Here is a 16,807-nt window from a genome sequence, read left to right as displayed (position 1 = left end):
CCAACAAGAATGTTTGTCTGTGTGTATTAATGGCTTTTAAAAAAAAAAATTGGGGTATTGCTTACTGTACGACACTCGTATTACCATCATGAGCGGGGTGCCTAACTATCTGTTCAATGTATTTTTCAGAGAAGGCATTTAGTAAAGTCTCGCAGGATGTCTTATCATGTCCACCACTAAAAAAACTGTAATTTTCCCAATTTATTGTTAGATGGTTAAAGTGTCTACCAGTGATTACAGTATGATTGAGGAACTTATGTACAAGTGAACTGAGATTTTCTCTGAAGTTTTTGGTTACATCAGGAGATGGACTGGTGGACAACAGAAGGATCCAATTATCATTTTATGCCCATCCCTGATACTAAGTCTTGCCCAAGCAATCTCACATGCAGTTTCAATTTCTATCTTGGTGAGTTTCAGTTTTTTGTCTACTATGACAAATACACTACCTCCATTTCCCATTTGACTATCCTTTCGATATACACTTAAATTTTTCCCAAAAATCTCGCTGCTCTCAATTTCAGGTTTCAATTAGTTTTCTGTACCTAGTATTGCATGAGATTCACTGCTTTTCATGAACACTTCATACTCTGGCACTTTGTTGCGAATGCTTCGGCAGTTTACCATCACCTATGGGAGGCATTTCTTTCGATCTTACACTGATATTTCTGGGTTTCCTACAGCTATCATTATCTGGATTGGATGGAGACTTGCCTAATCTAAAAACACGTGATCTATTTAGGGGGCCCTACAGTTCTCACCGCTATGGCGCAAGTCCAGAATGTTGCAACCTAGCTTGTCACAGAACCTTCAGTCTCTGGTTCAGTCCTTCCACTCGATTCAGAACCAAAGGACCACAATCAGTTGTGGCGACAATGTTGCAAATTGTGAGCTTCATTGAAACTCCACATGCAAGGCTGGTCTTCTCTGCCAATCGCTGGAACGACCCAAAAATGACCTTGGAGCCCAGACGACAGGCATCATTTGTTCCAATGTGTGCCACAATCTGCAGCTGGTTGCACCTTGTTCCCCCAATGGCTACCAGAATAGTCCCTTCAACATGTTGAATGATGCCTCCTGGCATACGCACTGAGTGCACCATGTGGCCTTTCCTGTCCCTTACTGCCATTTCCCTACGGGGTACCATCATTCACTGTACATTTGAACTGCCAACTATTAATACACTCCTGCCATTTGCGTTTGCCTCCTCCTAACACTGGACAAAACAGGTTTCCTCAAAACATGTGAAGTGAGTCCCACTCCCACAGTTTCAGTAAAAGACAGCATCTCAAACTTGTTGCTTACAGGGTTGGTACAACACTCTCAGTCCTCCCTGGTCACCTACCCTGTACAGGGTACCTAAATCTACCACTGAAGCACTACTTGCAGTCAAGTGGACAGGTAATGACAGACCCTGTACTTTATGCAGAGGAGACAGAGTCCACAGGAGAGCATAGTACTTCAGGTACCTCTGGTACAGGCATCACAGGTACTGTACGTGACTCTCGGGAGCTCTTCCAACACACTGATTCGCAGGAGCTGCCAATGGTTTGACATTAGTCAGTGTGATTCCCTGCTGCTTACAAATGTCAACCAACTCATCCCTTGTTTGAGAACAGCATTCACAGTGTGCTCACTGTGAATGCTGTTGGCATTTTGACTTGTGCAATGTATTACAAGGCAGTGAACAAATGATGAAATCACCCAGCTCAATACTGATTGCTCTCAGTAGTTCACTGAAGTGCGTAAATGTATTATATTCCCACACTACTCAGTGAGACTCTTATGAGGTGGGGGAGGGGGCTGTGGGGTACCCGAAAAGTATTGCAGCAACTGTGGCGTACCCGGAGGTTTTCGCAAAAAGATGTCAGTTACTTCCGATGCAGTGGGAAAGCTTTTGAGTTAAAGAGGGCACCACATATCAATGCAAAAGCGACAAAATAGTGCCTGGATCTACAAAGGAAATGATTAAACGTCATTGAATAAACATTCCCCACCACTACAACAAAGTAAGTAGAGGTTCAATTAACAAAGGTGTCGATAATCAGTATGTAACATTATAGTTTAAACTCGTACAGAAAGGTACAGCCGGCCGTTGTGGCCGAGCGGTTCTAGGCGTTCCAGTCCGGAACCGCGCTGCTGCTACGGTCGCAGGTTCGAATCCTGCCTTGGGCATGGATGTGTGTGCTGTCCTTAGGTTAGTTAGGTGTAAGTAATTCTAAGTCTAGGGGACTGATGACCTCAGATGTTAAGTCCCATAGTGCTCTGAGCCATTTGAGCTCAGAGCCATTTGAACCAGAAAGGTGCAAACTGCGTATATATAACATCGTATCGAGAACTAAAATGGAATAATTATTGTAAGTTTCAAGAAAACCAGTATTTGGACGTATGCGTTTGTGCTAGATGTAGTATTGCAAAAAAATCCCTCCATAACCCATTGCAGCTTTTCCTGAAATTAGGCATCATGAAAGCGCATTCTGATCACGTATTCCGTAGCAAGAAAAAGTCCACTGTTGTTGCAGGATCATGAAAGTGAGACGTATGTTCCGAAATATTACTTTATAACAAGTTATTATTAGGTTCATTGTTCATTTCACATTTCCGTATGAAAAGTTTAGTTAATGTGAACAGCTACAAATACCCCCATTTATGTCTCATAGAAATACATAATACATTCATGATTTGACACATACTGCTTTGTTTAGGAGGCGTATTTCTCATAGCCAACCCTGCGATAGTAGTTAAGCAGTGCACTCAATCAGCCGTTGTAATTATTGCGTAGATCATGTCTTTCATGCTAAAAGCAGCCCTCAGTTTACTAAGGCATTACAGATAATTTTATCCAGTAATCTAGTATGCACGATTTATTATCCAGACTCAGTATCGCAATTCGTTACCCCTGGCCCTGGCTCACATAGGCGGTATCAGGGTTGCCAAGATAGCGGAATTTCCGCTAAATTTGACGGATTTTACACAGTCAGCGGGTGAAATTTTGTATTTAGCAGTCAACGGATTTTTTAATGGATTTGTTGATTGATGTCTGCAACAATATTTTTGCGTTTAATTCAGTCTTTCCACTATACAATTTGAAATTATATTTAGCGTGAAAAATCCTAAACTGGCAACAGTATGACTCCAGATAACTCTTAATAATCAGATTTCGATATAGTGTTTCCCCTGCCTCAACACAACAGAATAATCCTTTCCAGTCATAGTTCTTTGCTTTTAGCATTGCAGTTACAAGAGTTATCGTGGACCAAAGTCGGCACAGTGCACAGTGTTGAACTGTTAATGTTTAAGGTGCAGTTAATAGCGTTGTAATCAGTGATTTTTTTTTTACTTTTTTATTAGTTGTCTCATCAAAATGTCGAAGCAAAAGGACAAAAAATACACCCAAAACTTTAGAAAAGAGTGGCTTAGCAACAAACAATTGAAAAACAGCCTCCTTGAGATCCCTGCCGATCCTCCTAGTATGCGGTGTCGATTTTGCCAGTGCAATTTATAAATTCGCATCTGTCGGATTTATTGAATCATTCTAAAGGCAAAAAGTACATAAAAGCTGCGTCACCCTCTTCTTCATGGGGGCAGTTGAAACTAGATGCACATGTAGTTAGGTAGTCCAATGAAGTTCCTGTTGCAGAAGCTGCATTGGGGTCAACAGAAAGGTCCGATCTTACTCGTCGGCTTTGACCCGTGACGTAAGCGTGTTGTGGTGTGTGACGTCATTACGGCGCGGAAAACCTAATACATGGTTTGACGTACTCTTGTTTAAAGAACATGTATACGTAATATGAAGCAATTTGATGAACATATTGATCTGTAGCGTAGCCCACTTGAGGTTAGGTTGGGAGTTTTTTTTTTTTGGAATGCGGCCGCGGCAGCGGCCGCCTATGATTCGAAAATATTGATTTGACACTAATGAAGCCTGTGGGGGGATGGGGGGGCACTGCAGACTCCCCCCACCGCATAACGACATATTTAGTTTCTCCCCACCCAAAAACCCCCAATTTCCCACGCTTGTCCCGTTACAGTCATTAGGCTTTTTGTGAAACTTGTGTATTTCAGTGTTTACAATACGTATTCGATGTTTTTATATCCGCCATATTGGAATTGTTGTTTATGGTCGTTTCCGCGGTATTTGTGACGTCATGGGTCAAAGCCGACGGGTAAGATCGGACGCTTCTGTATTTCCCTGCATTGTGTTTATTTGTGGCTAACCACTCCGAATTAAGACCTGTGGATCACCTCTGCAGCCTTTCAAAAAGGTGTTTTATAGGTGCTGACCGTGTTTCTCAGAAAGCGTTTGCGTGGAAGCAAGTGTAGTGTGTGATTAGAAACATTCTTTAGCCACATTTCAATGCCATTCTGAAAAAAGGGCATAGGAGACGGATATTTCAGTGTACTTTTGGATGAATCTACAGACATTAGTGCCATTATATTGTTAGCTGCGTGTGTGGTACTTTTCTGAGGCACAAGGTCGTATTGTTTCCACATTCTTGGGAACGGTAGAGTTAGAGAAGGCAACGCAGTGGTAGTAATCAATGGTCTGAAATCTGTGCCTAATAAGTTCGGCTTGAACATTCATTTAATGTGCGGTTTGGGTACTGACAATGCAGCTGTTATGGTAGGCATCAATAATGGTGTGTATCAGAATTTGAAAAGAGAAGTTCCTCATCTTGCCTTAATTCCGTGTGTCTGTCATTCCGTGCAGCTGGCGGTATCTTCGGCAGCAGCTGAAACTTTGCCCCAGAATTTGGAATTTTTGTTCTCAGAAACGAATTTTTGTTTTCCAAGTCTTCATCTCGCCAAATTGCTTATAGAAAGTTATTCAGTGCAATAAATGACGGAGCTAATCCACTGAAAATAGTTCAGAAGTGCAATACATGTCTCAGTGGCTTGAACCAAAAACCCATTTTCAGATAGCAGTGCTTCATGAGAAGTGCTATACTGCCCAAGTCCTCCATAATATGTAGTGATGACGTAAACAAAATTTATCTTACTTTTCTGAAACCTTATTTGGAAGAATGTCAGCTGGTAAATAAGGAATTTCAGTCAAATTCTGCAGACCAATCACGGCTGCTAAACGATGTTTTACTAATCAGTGGTCTCGTAACGAGAATTGTTACACCAGGGTATAGAGGCGATCTTTCAACAGCAGATGTTCGCAAATATAAGTATCCAACAATATACTTAGGTCATGAAGTCGAAGTCTTACTGTAGGATATGAATACTTCCAACAAAATTTCATCTGAGGTTGAGAATGTCATAAGGAAAAGATGTGAACATTTTCTTGTTTCCCTTGCTTCTGAACTGCAACGCCACTTGGCCTAAAATGTAAAAGTGCTGCAAAAAGTATCCTTAATTGCTCCAATAGAATGCTTGAGAGCGATAGAACCAATAATATCACTGGCTAAGGAAATGGGCTTGTCAGACAGAACAGTAACAAAAATTGATTTTCAGTGGTCCAAGCTCCCTGCTGTCCAATGGAAACAAATCAACAATGCTGCAGTGTTCTGGAATGAAATTTAGTGATACAGAGATGGCAGCGGCTTAAATCCTTTCTGCGAATTCTCAGGTCTGCCTATTATGCTTTTGGTTTTATCATTGTCCAACGCAGAGGTGGATAGGACCTTCAGCCAACTAAATTTGATAAAAACGTCTCTCCAGAACAGACTAACTACTATTGTTGTGAACGCCATAATCACAATAAGAGCTGGTGTTAATTGTGTTGGTAAGTGCTGTCACGATTACGAGCTGCCGGTGAATGTTCTCCACGCAATTGGCACCAGGGATACCTTCACTCGGTCCGAATACTTCAGCAAACAACCCACTGCGAGATGAGGGGGAAAATGAAATACTGTGGCTTGAACTACATTAATGTGGTGAGTGGAATCTAAACTTAGTAAACTGCAGAATAATACTTCAACAATAAAACATAAACGAGAGAGAAAAAACCAAAATAACTTAAATTCCAAAGGAAATGCACCATATACAACGACGACGCACAGTGCTCATGCAAGTGTCTGCCAACAGCGAAATGTGTCAAAGGCGTTAGTAAGACTATGCAATGCTTCATAACAACAAATTGTCTCCGATGAGCGTGAAGTCACAACTGCTTACATTAGATTCGTTTTAGCAGTTACGAGCGGGCTCATGCGCATGCGCAGTTGAGTCGCGTTTTGAGTAGCAGATTCTCCCGCTTCTGGCTACAGGAATGTGGCTGTTGGCTGTGCAAGCAGTCGCAGCTAGATGCTACCGGGGGAAAGGGATCGCCAAATTCATATTCTTAGAGGAAGAAAACCTTGTTTCACAAAGCGCCTAGCATCCAGCGCACGTTGATCTGTCGATCATTCATATGATTTTGAAGCGCATCCATGTTGTTTTTTTTAAATTTTTGAACATATTTTACGTTGATTTCCGAATGAATCATAAGTTGATTTTTGAATGCGTGCATGGTGTACGCGACGTCTCTGTCAGGAGATTCCTCGTTGCATCTAGAAATAAACTTTCCGCAGATAAAAGGGGACGGGGCTACACGAGCTGAGCGGAGTAAAGCCAAACCGATGAATGCCAATCGCTGTCTTATTATGTAGTTGATTGGGTTTGCGAATGATCAGCATTGTTATAATTACTAGCGAAATCCATAGATTCAGACTACCAGAATGGAAATAGGAATAACAAGTGAGAAATATTACGTATTTTCTTCTCGGTGTATCCAAGAAAATGCAATTTTGACAAAAAAGTTTTGGACAGATCGCTACACTATTAAGGACCAGTTGTACAGTCCCCGGCAAGCAGCCGCTTAAGTTCTGTTCTGGAAGTAACGCAGAAAACATGTTATACGAACGTGTAACAACACCTAACTGGAGAATAATCGCAGGATAACTAAACCTGCGATTCTGGCAGGGTTCGTGAAGTTAATCGGCGAACAAATTTTGACAATGACAAGAACAGCTACAGAGTTGGCGATGACAAGATTATTTGTTATGATGAGGAAGGAGGAAAAGCGAGGACATCACACAAATTATGGAAGAATAAAACGATTCCCAATTTATATAAAAATTTCGTAATACTACTTTTCGATCTCATGCTTGAGAAACTGGTGCGTATGAATGAAATGTGAAACTATTTCCCAACATAAAGCTTTTTGCTTGTAGTAGGCCTAATAGGCATTTGATATTGGTACTTCGTGAATTATATTCTGTCGTGTTATAAAAATGACCATTTGTGTCAAAACAGTCTCGTTTATTTGGTGTGTGTTACAAAATATTAGAAAGGCCTATTTTGTTTTATCTAGCAGACAGTGACAAAAAAGACGTAATCAGATCGAGAAACCACACCAGTCCTGGGCATCATTTGTATTAACAGCTTTTTCAGTATTAGATAGTGACATTTCGATTTTTCATGTAGCAAAACGTTTGACGAACTTTGATGAGGTAATAGATTCTTTCGCAGAAAGGAAAGCACGCCAAGTAAAGCTGTAGCAAGATTAGAGAGAAAAAAATGCTAGGAGCTGAGGATTGAAGTAATGTGTACTTTCTTGCTTGTCTCTTGTCTTTATTGATCGTATGTATCCTGTATTTAATTTTATGTCACAAAAAACAGCAAGTTATTAGCTCCTAGGCAATAAAGATTGCAAATTTTCTGAAGAGTTCTTGTTCTCCCGATTGCAAATAATGCCATCCGCTGAGATCTTTTTTTAATTTTTTAAGAGGGCAGACTGTCAAACCGGCCGAATGGGAGCAGGTGAGTCACCACAGGACATTTCAATTTCCGTTGTCCTGAATATAGTCTGATGAAATCCATTAGAAAATATACACGTTTCAATTCCACAGAGCGAAATACAGTGATGTGCGATAGAAGAATACTGTATGGAGAGGCGTGGCACTGCACTTAAGACCAAATAACATGTCTTACATTTCCTCGAACACATGTGTTATGTTTCAGACTTTTCAGAAAGATGCTACAATATGCACATATTTTTGAAAATTCGATTTTTCTTTAGTATTGATGCGGTTTGCAAATATCGTAGATCCGGGGCTGATGCCCAGAGCAGTCTGAGTTACAGTGGGTAATCTCCACATGACCCGTGTTTACATTTAGTGATTTTGCTGTTTCCCCTTCGTTTAATCTCATGACAAATGAAAACAAAACGGATATCTGTGGCCGGGAGCTATCAAGTGAATTAAAATACATTCACATAATTACAGAAGGCTAAAATATGTTACTAGTTTCAGATTTTATTTTATTTCCACCTTTCTGACAATCTAGCATTAATCGCCTTGCAGAAGAATGAAATTATTTTTGTCTTTTTGCTAAATAAATTTGACTTTTATTAACCTTTTCTGCAGAGGTAGTCAATGTATTTGAAACAAAATGTTTAATTCCACAGTACTGGCTATTTTCAACTGTTCGCTGCATTTCAAGTGCACGTTTTCATGTTCTAGCAGGTATGGCATTATGCCATAATAAAGAACCAAACATGATATAATACAGTACTGGTGCTCCAAGAAAATTTACATCCCGAAAACTAGGCTGAAAAGCTTAATATCAGGTCGAGGTCTACTTCATTGGGAATCTGGACATACGAATGTGCACTTTAAGTATACACTTTAAATGTGTGCACATTTTAGTATGGTCCGCGAAATTCCGATGCGTTTGGAGTATCCTGTGATGTCTTGTTTCTTTTATGACATGATGTAAGATCTTTTAATGTTTTACACGTACGTATATACGGACTTCCTACGACATCGTAGCTGCGCATGCGGGGTGTCGCATGTTACCTAGCGCTCTATGGCAACTGCTGAAACGAACCTATTTCTAACAGGTCGCGAATGTTTGAAAAGCGCTACTTTCAAAGTAAATATCCTTTTACCCAAGTTGAACTATGTGCGAGAATGTACCATGAATTTCTTAAATCACAGAGCGTTTTACTCTCATTTTAAAATCAACTCTTTAACGACAAACCCTTTAGAAGAATTTCTAACCCTGAAGATCAGACATTTATGTTATTGTTAAAAATTTTACAAGCACAGTTGTGTGATATATCTTAAAGTGTTACTTGCGCAAAAAAGGTCAACATTATATGCGAAAACTTAGCTTCCCTTGTCGCTTATTAGCCTTAGAGACCAATACTAACTTGTGAAAGCTTTGCTTTTCTTGTAGCAACATTGTGTATTTTAATTTAAACCATTAACTTGTGTGTTCACGCTACTTAACAATGATGTTGCTGTTGCCTGACTACATCACATGTCCTAAGCTCTGAATATTCGCTGTCATTGGCTGGCGAGATCACATGACATGAGCTATGACTGGCTTAAAAAAGCGCATCGCAATCTCGATTGCAATGATCCGGAAAGTAACAAGCGATGTTTTTGTGGAATTCCAATGTATACTTTCGTAATACGAAAATACGGCGAACATGTTGCTGCACATCAGATATTTCCAAAACGTGTCTTTTTCCCTGAGTTTAGATTTCTAAAGTGCCGGGAAATTCTACGCCCGTCTCTAAAACCATAACCATTCAAAGGATTGATAAGTTTTGCAGTTCCGACGGAAAATATACTGTCACTTAAGACGGAAAAAGTGTTTTCAACTGGGAGAAAGTGTATTTTTAACCGGGAAATACGGGAAAAACCTATACCCGCTTTACGAATCGAGGTACGACATTACCTCTGAATGATGTGGTGTTTTCCGGACAAATATCGTGACGGTGATCGTAGAAATGTGTGTATTAACAGCCAACGATGCAACCTCAATGAATTTTGAAAGTGATTCGGCTAAGGAAAGTGATACGCAAACGCTATTTGCGAATCCATCACACCGAACCCAACTAGATAATGCTTTAGTACACAACTGGCCATTAAAATTGCTACACCAAGAAGAAATGCAGATGATAAACGGGTATTCACTGGACAAATATATTATACTAAAACTGACATGTGATTACATTTTCACGCAATTTGGGTGCATAGATCCTGAGAAATCAGTACCCAGAACAACCACCTCTGGCCTTAATAACGGCCATGATACGCCTGGGCATTGAGTCAAACAGACCTTGGATGGCGTGTACAGGTACAGCTGCCCATGCAACTTCAACACGATACCACAGTTATTCAAGAGTAGAGACTGGCGTATTATGACGAGCCAGTTGCTCGGCCACCATTGACCAGACGTTTTCAATTGGTGAGAGATATGGAGAATGTGCTGGCCAGGGCAGCAGTCGAACATTTTCTGTATCCATAAAGGCCCGTACGGGACCTGCAACATGCGGTCGTGCATTGTCCTGTTGAAATGTAGGGTTTCGCAGGGATCGAATGAAGGGTAGAGCCACGGGTCGTAACACATCTGAAATGTAACGTCCACTGTTCAAAGTGCCGTCAATGCGAACAAGAGGTGACCGAGACGTGTAACCAATGGAACCCCACACCATCACGCCGGGTGATGCGCCGGTATGGCGATGACGAGTACACGCTTCCAATGTGCGTTCACTGCGATGTCGCCAAACACGGATGGGACCATCACGATGCTGTAAACAGAACCTGGATTCATCCGAAAAAATGACGTTTTGCCATTCGTGCACCCAGGTTCGTCATTGAGTACACCATCGCAGGCACTCCTGTCTATGACGCAGCGTCAAGGGTAACCGCAGCCATGGTCTCCGAGCTGATAGTCCATGCTGCTGCAAACGTCGTCGAACTGTTCGTGCATATGATTGTTGTCTTGCAAACGTCCTCATCTGTTGACTCAGGGATCGAGACGCGGGTGCACGATCCATGACAGCCGTGTGGATAAGATGCCTGTCATCTCGACTGCTAGTGATACGAGGCCGTTGGGATCCACACGGCGTTCCGTATTACCCTTCTGAACTCACCGATTCCATATTCTGCTAACAGTCATTGGATCTCGACCAACGCGAGCAGCAATTTCGCGATACGATAAACCGCAATCGCGATAGGCTACAATCCGACCTTTACCAAAGTCGGAAACGTGATGGTACGCATTTCTCCTTCTTGCACGAGGCATCACAACAACGTTTCACCAGGCAACGCCGGTCAACTGCTGTTTGTGTATGAGAAATCGGTTGGAAACTTTCCTCATGTTAGCACGTTGTAGGTGTCGCCACCGGCGCCAACCTTGTGTGAATGCTCCGAAAAGCTAATCATTTGCGTATCACAGCATCTTCTTCCTGTCGGTTAAATTTCGCATCTGTAGCACGTCATCTTTGTGGCCAGTAGTGTATTTGTAACGCATTCTGTCTCCAGACCATATCAGAGGTTCTGCGATATATCCACTGAGTTATAGGTGACGACAGACAGTAGTAGTCGATGATATCCCGATTGAGGTCGTAAGAAGAAAAGTGTACACTAGCTTCTCATATCTCTAGTGTTATCCTATCTGCTAGAAATGATGTCCATTCAAGCACATACTGTCGTAGGCTCACACCCACAAGTGAATCTTATTTCAAGCACTCTCATATCTCTATAATAGTCACCTTCCTCAAACCTGTCTGCTACAGTAAAATTACAACCTGGTTTTAATCACACCCTACATGTCCTGCAGTCAAACCCATTTCCACAGCATTCCACAAGTGCTAGTTCCAATTTAAGTCGGAGAAAGACATCGAACATCTTCTGCACCCCGTGTAGAAACAGAACGACCTGAGTTACTGTAGCAGGACCGTGCTTTGACCATTCGGTGGAAATGCGCGCAATGTGGTACGTCCCAAAACTAGAAACAAGTACTACCGATCCGCGTCCATTCAAATCTATCACGCCAACTTGCTATCATCTTTATTCTCCCCCGTCAAACAGTGAAAAATTACGAACTATAAAAGATCATAGGAGTTAGAAGTCACGAAGGCACCGTTGCGGGAACAATGACGCATAGCTGCAGTCGGCCTCCAGCTCAGAGAAACAGAATTCACAAACAATACTTCCCCAGAATAACCTGGCTTGCGGCCATCCAAGCATTCCTAATGGTGTACATCGAATTCACAAAAATTGTTCAAATGGCTCTGAGCACTATGGGACTTAACTTCTGAGGTCATCAGTCCCCTAAAACTTAGAACTACTTAAACCGAACTAACCTAAGGACATCACACACATCCATGCCCGAGACAGGATTCGAACCTGCGACCGTAGCAGTCGCGCGGTTCCAAACTGTAGCGCCTAGAACTGCTCGGCCACTCCGGCCGGCTCGAATTCACACATCAAACCGCTGCTGCCTATGTGGATACAATCTTATTAAATATACAGACACCACAGAGACCACTTTAAAGTTTAATCACCCATACTCTAAGCAAATTCTCGTATGACACGTTCCCTCTGATCCTGTTTACTTGTCTCAAACACTGTTTTGTAACGTGCTTTTGTACAACCCCAAACATTTCGTTTTTCTGCCATGACTTCGACGCCTGTCTCAGATTCTTAACTGACATTAAGACGCTCTGATCCATGACCTCTCACAGAAAACTAGACATTGCACAGTGTAAATCATATTCTTACGGCGGATAGTATAACATCGAAGCATTTTTAAATAAAAGACAGTTACAACATAAGGAAACTAGAAGAGTTTGGCAGCGTTGTGGAGGGTTTCCAAACTACCGTCCGAAAGTGATTGATGGCCACTACATATAAACTCTTATGTCACAGTGACAGAATTGATGATGGATCCGGAGCTCCATTTCGAGTGATTCCGCATTTTGCACTCATGTACACGATCACTGTTTCGCTGTTAGCAACTCCCAGAAATTGTCACCCATCCACAAAACTTGTTCCCCAACTCAAACAAGCGTTGTCACTCAATCATTATGTGGTATCCAATGCACGGATGGGATGGAAAAGACACCGCTGATGTATTGTAATATTAAGCAACACACTTGATAGCGTGAAGAATTTTACAGTAAGTCCAACACCGGCCAATCATGTGACAGCATGTTTCCCCAGTTTCAGTATCATAGCTAAACCATCCCTTCTCTACTTTGGGAGTATCATGGCAAACATGGATAGATGACTGCTCAGTACGCCCATTCACAGTTAATTCTCGAACATATAAATCATCAAAGTATACCAGACAGTGCTCTACATATTTCTAAAACCTCGAGTATAGTACTTAATTTACGATCCAACTCTCTGCGTATGGGAGTCACAGTGCATTCCCGCCTTCTTAGGGTAAAAGACCATCCTCACACAGTAATTGAACAGCCCGCCCTGCAGCACCGTTACCGAATTAATCTGCAACCGAGCAGATAAAAACCGCTACACTCCACGTGTCGTGAATGAGTAGAGCTTTCCGAGTCCCTAACCTGTCCAAGTGCATGAGATTTCTCGAGATGCGTCCATGTCGAGGAGCTTAGCACGTATTGTAACAGATTCCAAAGTGCAGTCATATAATAGATAGCAGACAGTACTTGTGGCATGCACATGGTTTTTTTTTAGATTAAGTTCCTCCCCATGGGAAACAAACTGTTGGCCCCCAAAAATTACCAGGTCATGACACTGATATGGGTGTGCCAACTGTAAAAATTGTTAGTTCGCCTAAACAGGTCATTCCAAAGGATTTAAATGTACTTAATCTCATGTTAGTAAATTGTCGAAGTGTCTGCAGCAAGATCCCTAATTTAATCTCCGAAATAAACAGTAGCAATGCCAATATTGTATTAGGTACCGAAAGCTGGTTGAAACCAGACATAAAAAGCAGTGGAATTTTGCAGTCTGATTGGACAGTGTTTAGGAAGGATAGGACTGACGCTGTGGGAGGTGGTGTGTTCATTGCAGTTAACAGCTGTTGAAACGCAGTTGAGATCGATACTGTGTCGGACTGTGAAATAGTCTAGATAAAGCTGTCAATCAGACAAGGATTGACCATTGTATTAGGATGTTTCTATAGACCACCAGCATCCGCAACAAACGTCGCAGAACGTTTCAGGGAAAGTCTTGAGCACATAGGAAGTAAATATCCAAATTATCCATTAGTTATAGGTGGAGATTACATAGATATTAATGATTTGTTGTTCCTTATTGTGACAGGTCCTGATATACAACTAAAGCCTGGATGATGAGGCTACTTACACTATGGAGGGCCGGCCGCGGTGGTCTAGCGGTTCTAGGCGCTCAGTCCGGAACCGCGCGACTGCTACAGTCGCAGGTTCGAATCCTGCCTCGGGCATGGATGTGTGCGATGTCCTTAGGTTAGTTAGGTTTAAGTAGTTCTAAGTTCTAGGGGACTGATGACCACAGATGTTAAGTCCCATAATGCTCAGAGCCATTTTTTTACACTATGGAGGAACAGATCATAATGAACAAGTGGGCTCATGAACGACTCGATACAGGAAAATCAGTGAGAGATATTCAGCATGAAATAGCTGTAACATTTCAGAAACCTTCCTCACCAAACCTAACAATTTTATGGCAGGAGAAAAATCTGTTTGCACTCTGTTGCTTAAAACATGAGCACATCTCAGGATGACCACCTACACGACTGGAAAAATAATTGGAGACTGCAGTGCCTGTAGAATATTCACCAAAAAGTACAATCACAGGAACTAGTAGTTCCATACTCGACGTGACATAACCATAGGAAGAATGATTTGAAGTTAAAGGGATTTAAACATTTGTTTCTAAAACAACTGAATGATAATGATGTGCATAAACGTCATCAGGCTTATGGGCGAATGGTCAATGTATTTACACTCTTCATTGAAATAGAACAGTGCTTTTCTGGGGGAAGTGTGCAATATATTGCAGTGCAAAAGTGAGAAACATTTATTTTTGGAGTAAAGTAAACCCACACTTTTATGAAGAACTTGAAAATAACCCATCACATGTCATGATCTGGGCTGTAATGTCTGCAACCCACTAGGTAGGTCGATATTTCTGCGACGGTGCCGTGCTCACATTGCATATCTCACCATGTTACATGATTGGTTTATTCCACATCTGCAAGATTGAGGATTGTTTGGTCGTGTATCGTTCCAGCAAGATGGAGCATCAGCCCATTAAGCTATTGCCATTACACAATATCTCAATGAGGTATTTGCCGATACTGGATTAGACCTGGTTCTATCCATATGCCTGCACCTTTGGAGTGGTCATCCTGAAGTCACGATCTGTCATCTTGTGACAATACTTTATGGATATCCATTAAACAGGAGGTTGCTGCCACACGTTACGAGACAGTTGAAAAACGTACAGATGCCACTACATGTGCATTTACTAGCATCATGCCAGTGTTGTTGAGGAGAATTTCGCATCATACATGCTGCAGAATCATACTGTTTTAAACAGTGGAGTACATACACACACACAGACTGAAATAAATAATAAATAATAGTCACACTATCTCAGAGTTGTCCTATGCTATGGTTCCATATTAACACAATGTAGCCATCTATGAATAATATGTGGACATGTGACAGGGGTAATGGGACTTTGTGATCACACTGTACAATTTATACACGAAACAAGTAAATATCAGTATGTAATGCAAAACAAGTAACTATCTCTAGTTATAAAGTGTTCGTACATATATTAAAAAACAGTGCCTGTGATGTCTGGTGCGAGATGTCTGACATTGTACTGTTTGCAAACGCACACACAGGATGTGTCCAATACAACACTGTGTAACATAAGATGGTCGCTACATGAGCCATTTGGTGGAAGCAGTGAGATATCTGAAAAGTGGGTTGGGAAATGAACGTGTTGCCTGGCTGGCAGGTTCGCTGGTACTGGAGTTGGTGCTAGTAATGGTAGCGTTGGTGATAGGGCAGCTGGTAGACAAGGCTAGGGCCTTGGAACTTCATATGGGAGCGCTTCTTGAAATGTGTATGCTAGCTTGACTCTCTTGATGGACACTATGGTCAGTTTCCTATTAATTGAAATGTCAAGCGTTTTTCCTCCCATTATGAGTACACAATTTGGGCCACTGTATGGAGGCTGTAGAGATGGTTTGGTGACCTCCATTTCTAGTATTAAATGAGAAAATGTACTGAGGTCTTGATGCACTAGGGTAGAGGCTATTCCATGTCTGGAAGGCTGGTGGGGGCGGTACTGGATTATGTGGTCGCTGAGCCGATGAACAAAGTAGGACTGATCTTGATCCAGCTGTGGCAGAGTGTTCAAGTCCACAAATTCACCAGCTAGCTGCAATGTACTCCTGGTCAACCAGTGAAGCATCTAAGTCTCTTTATAAGTGTTCCTTAGGCTCAGTAGCATCATAGGATTGCTGTTAGTCAACTTGGTGTCAAGGCACATCACTGCTGCTTTAAGTGAGTGGTGCCATTTCTCAATGATCCCATTGCTGGTTGGGTGGTAGCTCGTCATGATGTGGTGAGCTGTGCTGCAAAATTTAGCCAGTTGGGTGAACAGGTCAGACTCAAATGGCTCTGAACACCATGGGACTTAACATCTGAGGTCATCAGTCCCCTAGAACTTAGAACTACTTAAACCTAACTAACCTAAGGACATCACACACAATCATACCCGACACAGGATTCGAACCTGCGACCGTAGCAGACGTGTGCTTCCGGACTGAAGCGCCTAGAACCACTTGACCACAGCGGTCGGCCAGATCGGACTCATAGTGCTGCCCACGGTTCATTGTGATGTGCAGTGGACAGCCAATTCATGATACCGGGTGCGACACAAAAGCGAAGGCTAATGTTTCCTCCAAAATATTGTAGCTTCTGGCCAATGAGTGAAATGGTCTATCGTTGTGAGTAGATGGTATTGGCAGTTGGGTAGTGGTAAGGGCCTGACGACAGCCAGGTGGACTTTGGCGTAGCATGTGATGATGTCTGAAAGTTTTC

The sequence above is a fragment of the Schistocerca nitens genome, chromosome 5, assembly GCF_023898315.1.
Source record: "Schistocerca nitens isolate TAMUIC-IGC-003100 chromosome 5, iqSchNite1.1, whole genome shotgun sequence".
Taxonomy (NCBI): domain Eukaryota; kingdom Metazoa; phylum Arthropoda; class Insecta; order Orthoptera; family Acrididae; genus Schistocerca; species Schistocerca nitens.
Note: the sequence above shows the minus strand (reverse complement) of the source record.